The sequence below is a fragment of the Silene latifolia genome, chromosome 2, assembly GCF_048544455.1.
Source record: "Silene latifolia isolate original U9 population chromosome 2, ASM4854445v1, whole genome shotgun sequence".
Lineage (NCBI taxonomy): Eukaryota > Viridiplantae > Streptophyta > Magnoliopsida > Caryophyllales > Caryophyllaceae > Silene > Silene latifolia.
Window position 1 is genome coordinate 145,022,218 of NC_133527.1, and position 10,668 is coordinate 145,032,885.

General features: G+C 43.0%; 1 long non-coding RNA gene across 1 annotated transcript; it reads left to right on the top strand.

Moving 5' to 3' along the window:
• The first annotated feature begins 7,241 nt into the window (after window positions 1-7,241).
• Window positions 7,242-9,614, top strand: LOC141630535 (uncharacterized). Its single transcript, XR_012537511.1, has 3 exons — window positions 7,242-7,377; window positions 7,477-7,584; window positions 9,317-9,614. It is a non-coding gene; the product is annotated as an uncharacterized LOC141630535 (long non-coding RNA).
• Window positions 9,615-10,668: the final 1,054 nt, after the last annotated feature.

Here is a 10,668-nt window from a genome sequence, read left to right on the forward strand (position 1 = left end):
CGAAAGTGATGAAAGCTCTTTGACGAAACAAAAATGTGTAACGTCAATGGTATGCTTGACTCAATCGGGATTCAAAACGCGGGGATGAGATAACTCACGTCGGCGAGACGACCAATTGGTCGATAAGGGTTAGGTTGTGGGCCCGGATAAGAAACCCGACCGTGACCGTAATATCAATTAATGCATTCCAACCAAGACCTCGTTCGAGTCTCACCATCTAGGGATCACAAAGACGTAAGTGTCCTAGTTTTCCCCAGCGGAGTCGCCAAACTGTGGACATGGGCCACGTCTCGGTCTGCAGATTTGGGCCGCAAGCCGGTCCGCGGTCACGGGCCACCTGCACACCAGGCCAATCTGTGGACATGCAGAGGTCTCTTTGAAAGCCACGCTCGGCGGCGTAAAATGCTTTCGACCGGATCGCTTTAGATCGGTCGGTATCGTCTCGACAAGGGCCGCGAAACGATGTAGAGATGTTCGGAGTCGCCACCAAGCATTTGTGGGATGCTTGGAACCCGTTCGAATCCACTTTATACCTAGGTCAACCAAGGCAAAAAGCGGTGTTTGACATAGATACTAAAGATAAGGAATCGTCCTCCTTTTAGCATTCTATGCCTAAAATGACTCTCGTACGCCCTAGATAAGGCCATCCACTATCCAAAGGTTCTGAGTAACGGGTGAGGGTACGTATTGGGAAGCCCTTTAATCGGACACCTAATCCCGCCCGCGTTAGCGGCCTCTACTGATCGATCGTGGTTGTCTAAGTGCAAAAGTTGATAGAACGGTTAAAATGCATGAATGCACATCCAAAAGTGTTAACCTAACATGTGAGCTTTCTAAGTCGGTTTGTTAATCCAAATATCAAGCATAAGATGTCAAGTTGGATTTAGATTGATTTACATGTGAAAACGGAAATTAAACACCCATTTACCAAATTCGGGTTATGATGCTTAACACGATCCATTTATTTGAAAAAGGATGTCAAATGACAAAGTGTAAAAACGTAAGCTTGTCAATCTGATCCGTCATGTATTCGGATTAACCGTAATCGGGATCGTCCTAGACAAGTGCTAAAAACGAGGCAGAACAGCGCCAGGCAGCCCCTTTGGGGCGCGAGCCCATTGGCGATGGAAGGGGTTCTGCCCTGGTTTTGAAATGTGAAAACAGGCGGTCCATTGGGGCGCGAGCCATGAGCCGACCCTAGTGGGCGTCCCCTGGTTTTTGAAAAGGTTGTTTAAAACCGTATTTATGATGAAAGATTTGCAAATATGATTTCCATGACTCGGAATAATTATTATTATGTTAGTAATATTCGTTGTCGGATTTGCATGTTTGAAAAGCATAATAAAATGGTAAAGGAAAATGTTTGATTTGAACTAATTATGTTAAGTTCAATTATTTGTAATTAGTCAAGTTTGTCATCGTACTCGGATTAAACCGACATGGTATAAAGAACCAAGGATGATTATGAATTATGACTAATATGTTTACAAATGTAAACAAATGAGAAAAATGGTAAATAAAAGAAAAGGGTGTTAAAATAACCATTAAAATGTAATTAACCAATAATATCATCGAGTCACGGAATAAACCGTGATGGTATAAAGAACCAAGGATGATTTTTGTAATGGTCAAAATATGTTTATCATAAAAATGAATTAAAACATTTGAAATGGTAAAACCCGTAAAAGGAAAGAAGTAAGAATAAAATAAAGTGTTGAAGGAAAGACGAACTCAAACACGGATGAGTCTGACCCGAGACCCACAAGAGGCACGAGCTCCCTTGCATAGCAAGGAGCTTCTGTCTCAGGCCAAAACTCAGTTTTGGCTCGTCTAACCTATATTTGAACCGTGTTATGCATTGTTCATGTTCATAAAGTTATGAAAACAGTAAAGACATGAAATAAATGAGATATTTACACCCTCAAACTTACGTGTATTTATGTTTGCGAAGTAGACGACTTTAGAGACGGTTTTCTCGTTGTGACTAATCGCGATCAAAGAAGTTTAAAAAGAGTGCCTTAAAAAAGGATTTTATTTTGAAAATGAGTTGAAAATATGTTAATTAAAACATGTTGATTGATGAATTGAGTTGGTCAAATGGGTCGGTCGAATGCACAGCAACGATACCAAACAATATGTGTAAGGCATGTGTTTACGATCGGTAGGTCGTAAACACGTGACAATTTTGTGACTTAGGAAGTCGAGTCTAGAAGTTTAAGAGAGATGTGAGGGGGCGGACGCTCGCGTGAAGATTATGGTGTGTGATGGTGGGTATTTATAGAGAAATGTGGGATGGTAGGTCGGTCGATTTTTCTTGGAGGCTAAGGAGACACCCCATTGAGGCGCGAGCTACCCCGTGACTCAATGGGCTGTACTGTCCCTTTCACAAATTTGGATTTTGCATTTGTTCTAACCAATGTTTTGTTGGTTGTGATTTGTGGTCTTTGAGGTTTGCTTAGCCGTGTAAGCTTCCTATTAGGTGATATTTGGGGTAGGTATTTTGTGTCTTTGACTCGGGTTTGACCCGTGCGAGTCGGGATTTGAATTCTTGAGTCGGTTTTTGGCTCGGTGTCGGTTTAGACTCTAAATAGGGTCATTTTAATGGAAATGACATGATGAAGACATTCATGGCATTATTTTTGACATTCAAGATTTGGGTTGACTCGGGTTGACTCAGGTTGACTCGAGTTGCGGGTTTCTGAGTCGGTTCTGGGTCCGAAGGCGGTTTTAACTCTAAATAGAGTTATTTTAATGGAAATGACATGATAAAGACATTCATGGCATTATTTTTGACATTCGAGATTTGGGTTAACTCGGGTTGACTCAGGTTGACTCGAGTTGTCGGTTTTGGGTCCGAAGACGGTTTTAACTCTAAATAGTGTTATTTTAATGCAAATGAAGTTAGAAAACTTTTGAAATCATTTTTCTTATCCGAGTAGTGCATTAAACCGTCTTATGTATAGCCAATCCACGCACGCATATCAAAAATACGTTACAGTCCGATCATCATCGGGTGGTTTTTTGGAAGGTGCAGATACTGGGTATCTACACATACCCGTCCATGAATGATAGGAGAGCATGTTCGGCAGTGTTATCTACCAGAATGTCAACATGTGGCAAAGGGAAGTCGTCCTTTGGACTCGCCTTGTTCAGATCTCTGAAGTCGACGCAAACCCGAATTCTCCCGTCTTTCTTCGGTACAGGAACAATGTTGGCCACCCAGTCAGGGTATTCAGACACTTTGATGAAACCAGCCTTGAATTGTTTATCCACTTCTTCTTTGATTTTTAGGGCCCATTCAGGACGCATCCAACGTAGCTTCTGCTTCACAGGTTTAGCTCCGGGCTTAATGGGTATCCGGTGCTCTACAATATCCCTGTCAATCCCAGGCATGTCTCTGTAGGACCAGGCGAATACGTCCTTGTATTCATGGAGGAGTTCAATGAAATGTTGTCTTTCCGAGGGGTCCAGGGTTGTCCCTATCTTAAGTTCTTGAGGTGTGTTGTCGGTCCCTACGTTAATAGGCTCGGTCTCCTCAATGATGGGGGTTCTGGTTTCCCGTTTGTCAAGTTCTTTGGCTAGGTGAGGTGGGTAGTCACTCAAATCAAATTCCTCATAGTCATTCAGAATTGCATTGCAGTTAAATTGAGACGAGTCATAAGCAAACTTAGCGTTCATTAAGTTGACACGAGCGAAAAGCTCGGAGAGGACAGACATCTCGTGGTCAGTCAGAGGGGACACAGCAGAGGAGGTGGCCCCTAGAACAGGCTCCAGGTTATCAACCTTCATGGGAGTGGGGGTGACCCTAGTAGATTCAGCCTCTGAATCAGCCACGACCTTGTGATAAAATAGCGGGAAGGGGACCTTGACTGGGACATCAGGAGTGTTAGGAGCTATGACAGACTCTGACTCTGACTCAGATTCAGATTCTTCTCCACTTCCTTCTTTGAACATAGGGCCTTCTCCAGTTGTGATCTTGAGAATGCGGCCTTGGCGACCGGTCCACTTGACGGTTTTCTTCCAACCTTGTGTAGCTTTCTCCGGGTCAGTGTCGGAGATCAAGGCAGTTGGGTCAAATCGGTTGTCCTTCAGGGTGATGTTGATGATGTCCTCATAGTCATGGTGCTTGATGTTATCCTCTCCAAAGAGGGGGTGACAGCTTGTCCATCGAGGCATGACGATGGCTTGGACTCGATTGATGCAGCTTCGGCGTTGTCGGGGATGAAGTAGCAATCCTGGAAGACTTCCACACCCGGGTACCTGGCCTTAGCTACAGAGTCATAGATCGGCTCAGGAAAGCCCTGGTAGAGCTCTGATTCTCCCTCGGGAACAAAGTATCCATTGAGGGTCGGATGGTAGGGACGGAGGATAACTCCGTGCTTCTTGCGTTTTCGAACTAGGAGGTTCATCTCCTGGATATCTTCATCGGTAGGTTTATATCCCAGTCTGAAAGGGAAGTTGGGGACCTTATCCTGTTTCAAGGGAGGTAAGGTGCTCTTCAGTGGATTGAGGGGCAAACTCGGGAAGTAACCCTGGCGCATCATGATGCGGTTGACCGTGAGGTTGGCGAACGGGTCACAATCAAAGGGTGTTGATTCATCAGTTATGGCATTCACAACTTGGAATCCCCACATTTCATAATCATTTTCCTCAATGGTCTGGGAGGCTATTCCCTTTCTCATGACAGCTTTGATCGGGGAAGCAGGAATTGTGATTGTTTTCCCGTTGATAGGGACCCTGATCTTCTGGTGGAGATTTGAGGTAACTGCCTTGACGGCGTGAATCCAGGGACGTCCCAGGAGCATATTGAAGGAGGCGTCAATGTCGACCACCTGAAAACTGGTTTGCCTTTCCAGTGGTCCAGTTGTGACAGTCAAAGTGATGAGCCTCGCGACCTTGCGACGAGTGCCGTCGTAGGCGCGTACTCCTTGATTTGTTGAAACCAAATCAGCTTCCTTAATACCCAACTTGTGGGCAGTCTTGAGGAGAATGACATTTACCGCGGATCCGTTATCTACAAGGACCATGGGTACATTCTTCTTGAGACATTGTACGGTAATATACAGGGCAAGGTTATGATTGGCTCCGAAGGGAGGGATATCTTCGTCAGAGAAGACGACTCGGTTGTTCAAGTCAGGGGCGTCCCTCGTCATATGTGCCACTATTTCTTCAGGGGAAGAGGTGGACGGCACAGTTAATTTTCCCAAGGCCTGTAGCAAAGCCTGTCGATGCTCAAAGGATGTCGCGATCAGTTGCCAGATCGAGATCTCGGCTTTTGCCTTCTGAAGCTGCTTGAGGATCGAATTCTCAAGAGCTCTTGGTTGAGTGTATACTTCCGGGGCGATTTGGTCGTTTGTTGTTGGAGCGACCGCTGAATTGTTCGGGTTCTGATAGGGGCGTCCGGACCGGGTAAGGTGACCGGTCTCTTTCGCCCGTTTCTCTTTCCCTGGGACAATATATACATCTTCAACATCATCTCTCCAGATGCCATTGATTTCAGGATTTCGAAGGTGCCTTGGAGGGGTATTCCTTGGTGGGCAATTTTTGTGAGGGAAATTTTTGCGAGGGTAGATTTTCTGAGGGTAGTTTTTGTGAGGTTGATTATTGTGGGGGTAATTATTGTGAGGGTGATTATCGTGAGGTGTATGTCAGAATGGTTGCGGGAGCAATCCATCCGGGTGAGGGTAGTTTTGGGTGCTTGGGGGACCTTCCCTCGGGCGTGGTGGTGGAGGATTGAAGATAAGCCGGCGGTAAGCATCGTCAAGTCGGGTAATCCTCTCGAAGAGGCTGGCTATGGCTTCCTCAACCTGTTGGAACATGGTGAGCATAGTTGCGGCACTGAATACAAATACCCCGTCCGAGGTATCTTTCTCCAAGGTGTTCACCTCGTCATCAATTGGCAGGATGAGGTGTGAGCAGTCCAGAGTTGGCTCATCGTTGGAGATAGCGTGGAATCTCAGAGGGGTTGTTTTGTTGTTTGGCTTAGTTGGTGGGAGTAAAGGCAAATTCCTTTTCTCAATCATGTCTTGGATGATGTGTTTGAGTTTGAAGCAGGTTCTGTATCATGCCCTTTCCCTTGATGGTACTGACAGTAGGCATTGGGGTTCCAGAAGCGGGATTTCTTAGCATCGGTCGGATCCGGGGTGGGTCCGATTGGTTGTAACTTTCCCTGGTCCATGAGCCTTTTCAGGGCACTTGCATAAGTTGACCCTATATTAGTGAACACTCTCTGGGGGCGCTCAGCACTCTTAGCAGATGGTTCAACGAGGTTGACCTCATCGTTCTTGTTTGTTTGGCCGTAAGGGCGAGATCCGGTTGAGGTGGATCCCTGGTAGCCTCTGTCAATGATCTTGGCTAAGACACCCTTTCGGAGGTCATCTTCAATGCGTGTCCTCAGAATTTGCAGATCCTGGAAGGTCTTAATATTTTGATGCCACAGTAAGTTGGCATACACTGGGCGGAGATTGTTGACAAACGTTTCCACCAAAGTTGATTCACTCGGCTTGCTGACCAGCTGAGTACTTACCCTCCTCTAACGGGTTAAGAACTCGGTGAACCCCTCCTTGTCATTCTGGGTTAGGACCTCAAGGGTACGGGTATTGGCTTGGATTTCAACATTATCCGTGTATTGCTTAGCAAATTCAACCGCGACCTCATCCCAGGTAGTAAGGTTTTTCGGGTCAAGGGAGTAGTACCATTGGCGAGGGATCGGTTCCAAGGATGATGGGAAGATCCGGGTGAAGAGATCCTGTGTAACACCCCGTAATTTCGGACCGTTAATATATTTCGGAAATAATTAATTAAACAAGTAAAATTTGATATTAATGTATTTAAAGTAATAATAATTCAAAGAAATATAATTTTATTATATTTTGAAGAAAAGTATTTATTTTGATAGTTTTGTGATGTTTAAAAATAGTTTTAACCGTGTAAAAATCTTTTAATTCGAAATAAGGGCATATCGGGGGAAAATGACAACTCTTTTGAAAATTGGGTAAACGGTTTTGGAAATGGGTCGTATGAGTATTCAATTTTCTTGTAATCTCGTGTTTAAGATCTTTGGTCTTGTCGGAATTTGCGTTTGACAAGCGGTTCTAATTATTATCGAAACGAGTCAAAACCGACTCGTAAAATCCCGACTTAAACCCGCTCCCTTCCTTTCCTTTCTTCCTTTCACGTGGCACACCCCCTTTCCCCTTCCTTTCTTTCTGATTTTTCTGTCAATACTCCATCCCCTTCAACATTCTAAGCCATTAAACCCAAAAACACCATAAAACTAAGCTTTTCAAGCTAAAATTCATCATAACTTCCTCATTTCTTATCGGATTTTCACATAATTTATATTTACGGAATCCTCTCGTCGAGATCTACCTCCTGGTATATTTAAATTTCAGTTTTCTTGAAGTTGTTTTAAGACGATTTTTGGGTATAATTTCGGTTTTGGTGATTTTTGTTGTGTTTTTGTTGTTTTAATAGGTGAAGATTATGAGGATGATGTGGGGGACTCCTATATAGTAGAGGATGATGGGTAGCTACTGTTTTTAGGGTTTTCTCAAGGGTTATTTTTCCTTTTTCTAGCTTAAGGTAACATATTTCGAGTTACTCGACGAATAATCGTCACATGCCTTGATTTTTGTATGTTTTTGTGATTTTTAATTAAGTAGTTAATTTCACATGTTAAAATGATTGCATGCATGTTTAATTCATGTCCTTTGGATAGTTTAAATTAATATATTAGTATTGGGGACGATTAATTATGTTTCAGACGGTCTTATAATGAACAAAAATGGAAAAAAAGAGAGGTGTAGGGGGGCGGCATCAGGCCCGGCAGCAGCCCGGCAGGCCCACGGCTGGCCCACGGCTGGCCCGGGTCGGCCCGTTACATGTTTCGCGGTTTTCCATGCTTTGTTCGTCATTTTAGGTTCATTAATGATATAATTAGAATAAGTGACATATGGTTAAACTTAGGAAATGAATCATATTAGTAGTTAAAAATTATGTAAATGGTAAAAAAATTATGCTTATATTGATAGTTTTCACATGTTAGGATAGTTTATAAAATGAAATTGTAATGATTAGGCTCAAAATTAATTTTATAGCGATAATTGTAATGTTTTGATGATTGTGCCGAAAACTGAGCCTTAATCCCTTTGACTGATTCGATGTCAGTCAATTGAGTGATTGGTCAGCCGCAATTTAACCCGTACCTGTCGCAGGGCTGGGGTTGCGGGTAAAAATTCGGTTGGATGAAATTTTGAATGAATTAGATAATCGGCCTTTTTCTTGTTTTAGGCCATTTATTATATCTCTATTTCACATGTGAAGTTAGTTGAATTTAAGTAGCTTCTTATATTGTAGAAACGACCCTAGATTCCCTGAAGCCTTTAATATGGTTAACATTGTTAGAATTGGAAATTAGTATTGAACACTTATTGAGGATATTGTTGGATTGTTTGCTGAGTAGACATTTATATAGCCTTTCACATGATAGAATGTTAGCATTTATGTTGGTAAGCTGGACTCTTTGCCCTCTTATGGTTAAGTGGGTGTCTTACTTGTCTTGTGTGGTGTGGGCTAAAGTATTCAAGCTGGGACTAGCTGGGACTAGGTCCTAGGTGAGTATTTCGGCCTCATCATAGATAGGTCTTTATAGTCTTTGACGAGTATATGTTCACTGCTTGATAGCCTCTGTGTTCCTGACTAGTGGATTTATATCCAAGTTGGGGCATGACCTCGTTACTTATTTTGATAGTAAGTGGTCAGCTTAAGTACTAGCCAACCCTTTAGTGGACTCCTTAGGGTACTCACTTTGTTTTAGAAAAATTGTGGGTCTTGGGTGCGGTGGTGTGTATCCGCATGTCTAGGTCTGCGCAGATTTTAGGCTAGGGTTGTGTTGTGTCTTGGCCATGTTTTATTAATATTAACCGCTGGGCCAAGATACCGGTTCGATTACCTTCCCTACCTCGTGGTATACACTCGAGTTACAGAGTGACTATTGACGGTGCTAAGAACTTATGCTTGTCTTTGATATATTGCCCTTTCTTGTATGGTGATTTTATGAATTGTAATAGGTGAGATGTAAGCCGGTTACAATTGATAAAGTTTGGATTACAATTTGTTATATTTTTCACATGATAGTTTAAATTAGTCAATTTAGTATTCATATGTTATAATACTTGGAAATTAGATTAATTATCATATTGTTTACATGTTTTACTACATGTTTCATTAATTATGACGATTCGTGGCTGGGAGGACTCGAAGTTACTCCCCACTGAATTGTGGCTTTCGTGTTTGTATAAAATGCGATTGACAGGTTGTTGATTCTTTGTTGGGGTCACAGACGAGCTAGTGAGCATAAGGAACCTTGGACCTAGTTTGGCTATTCTTATAGTAAACCTTTTAACTTTTGGTTTTGTATATAATTTGAAGGGACATATGTCTCCCTTTTTCTATTTTGGGTTTGTATCTTTACATTTTCTTATCGTTAGCTATGGCATGTAAATTAGTTCGTTAGCATTGCAGGTTTTGGCACCCGCCTCTTGGGAATGTTGGAAATGTTGTGATTGGTTTAGAAAAATTTTTGAAATTACAGGTTTTTGGCTAGTTGAACCAATTACAAACATATCCTACCAGTTTTTCTGTAGAATTTACGTAATTTTTTTTAACGCTAAATTTCAGGGTGTCACATCCTGTTTGACCCCTTTTATGGCCATGTAGTCTTTGAAGGCACGAATATGATTGAGCGGGTCCTCCACTCCCTTGAACTTGGGCACATCAGTCAGGGTAAAGTTGTCAGGTAGTTGATCCCTAACAGGTTCAAACCTTCGGTTGTTCTCAAGATGGATATTGTTACCCCGGGCTAGGAGCTGTTCCTCTAAGAGCTATAGCCTTTTCTCAGTTTCAGTCAGAGGTGGAGTATTATGTTCTCCAGCTTCTTTGTTTTCCAGGGTGTCGATACAGCTCTCGACACGATCCAGGATGACTTTAAGAGTGGTGAGCAGGCTGGCTAGCTGAGCAGACGTGACATCTCTGTTGTTATCATTGTTGTTGTTGTTGACAGACGAAGTTGAAGACGGGACCATGGCTCTGAGGCAGAAAAACGGCTCACATTACAACTCAATCCGACACGGTTCGAAGACTGAATGCAGACAACACAAAGGACGAGACAAGGATCAGACTCAACAAGACGAGGATGACCGTGCGTGGTACCTCGGTGGTGACTCGATTTATGACGTGACGGTGTTGACCGAACCTTTGACATGAGTCCAACGTAGCGGTGTGACGCCATTGGATGAGTCTCGTGGTGAGACGACTCATAAGTAAAGACCCATAAGTATGTTTGCTTCGACTCGATAGACACGAGGCGGAATTGGAATGGTGGACTGAAGTTTTCGAAAATAGAAATTTTCAAAAGGATTCATTTGTCGCTTTTTTGGACGGCTTCCGAAGATAGAGATCTCCGCAAGTCGGTCAGTTGAAGGGGTTGTCTTAAGTTTATTTGCAAAAGACGGTTTGATTTTGAATCGGCTCGAAAAACAATGCATTGCCTCCCAAGACGGTTTTTGAAATTCAAAATTGTATGTTTTTACAATCGGGTTTGAAATGTTTGAAGAGGTCTCGGGGACGGTGCATGGTCCTCGGGATCTCGAAAGTGTCTCGAGAAAA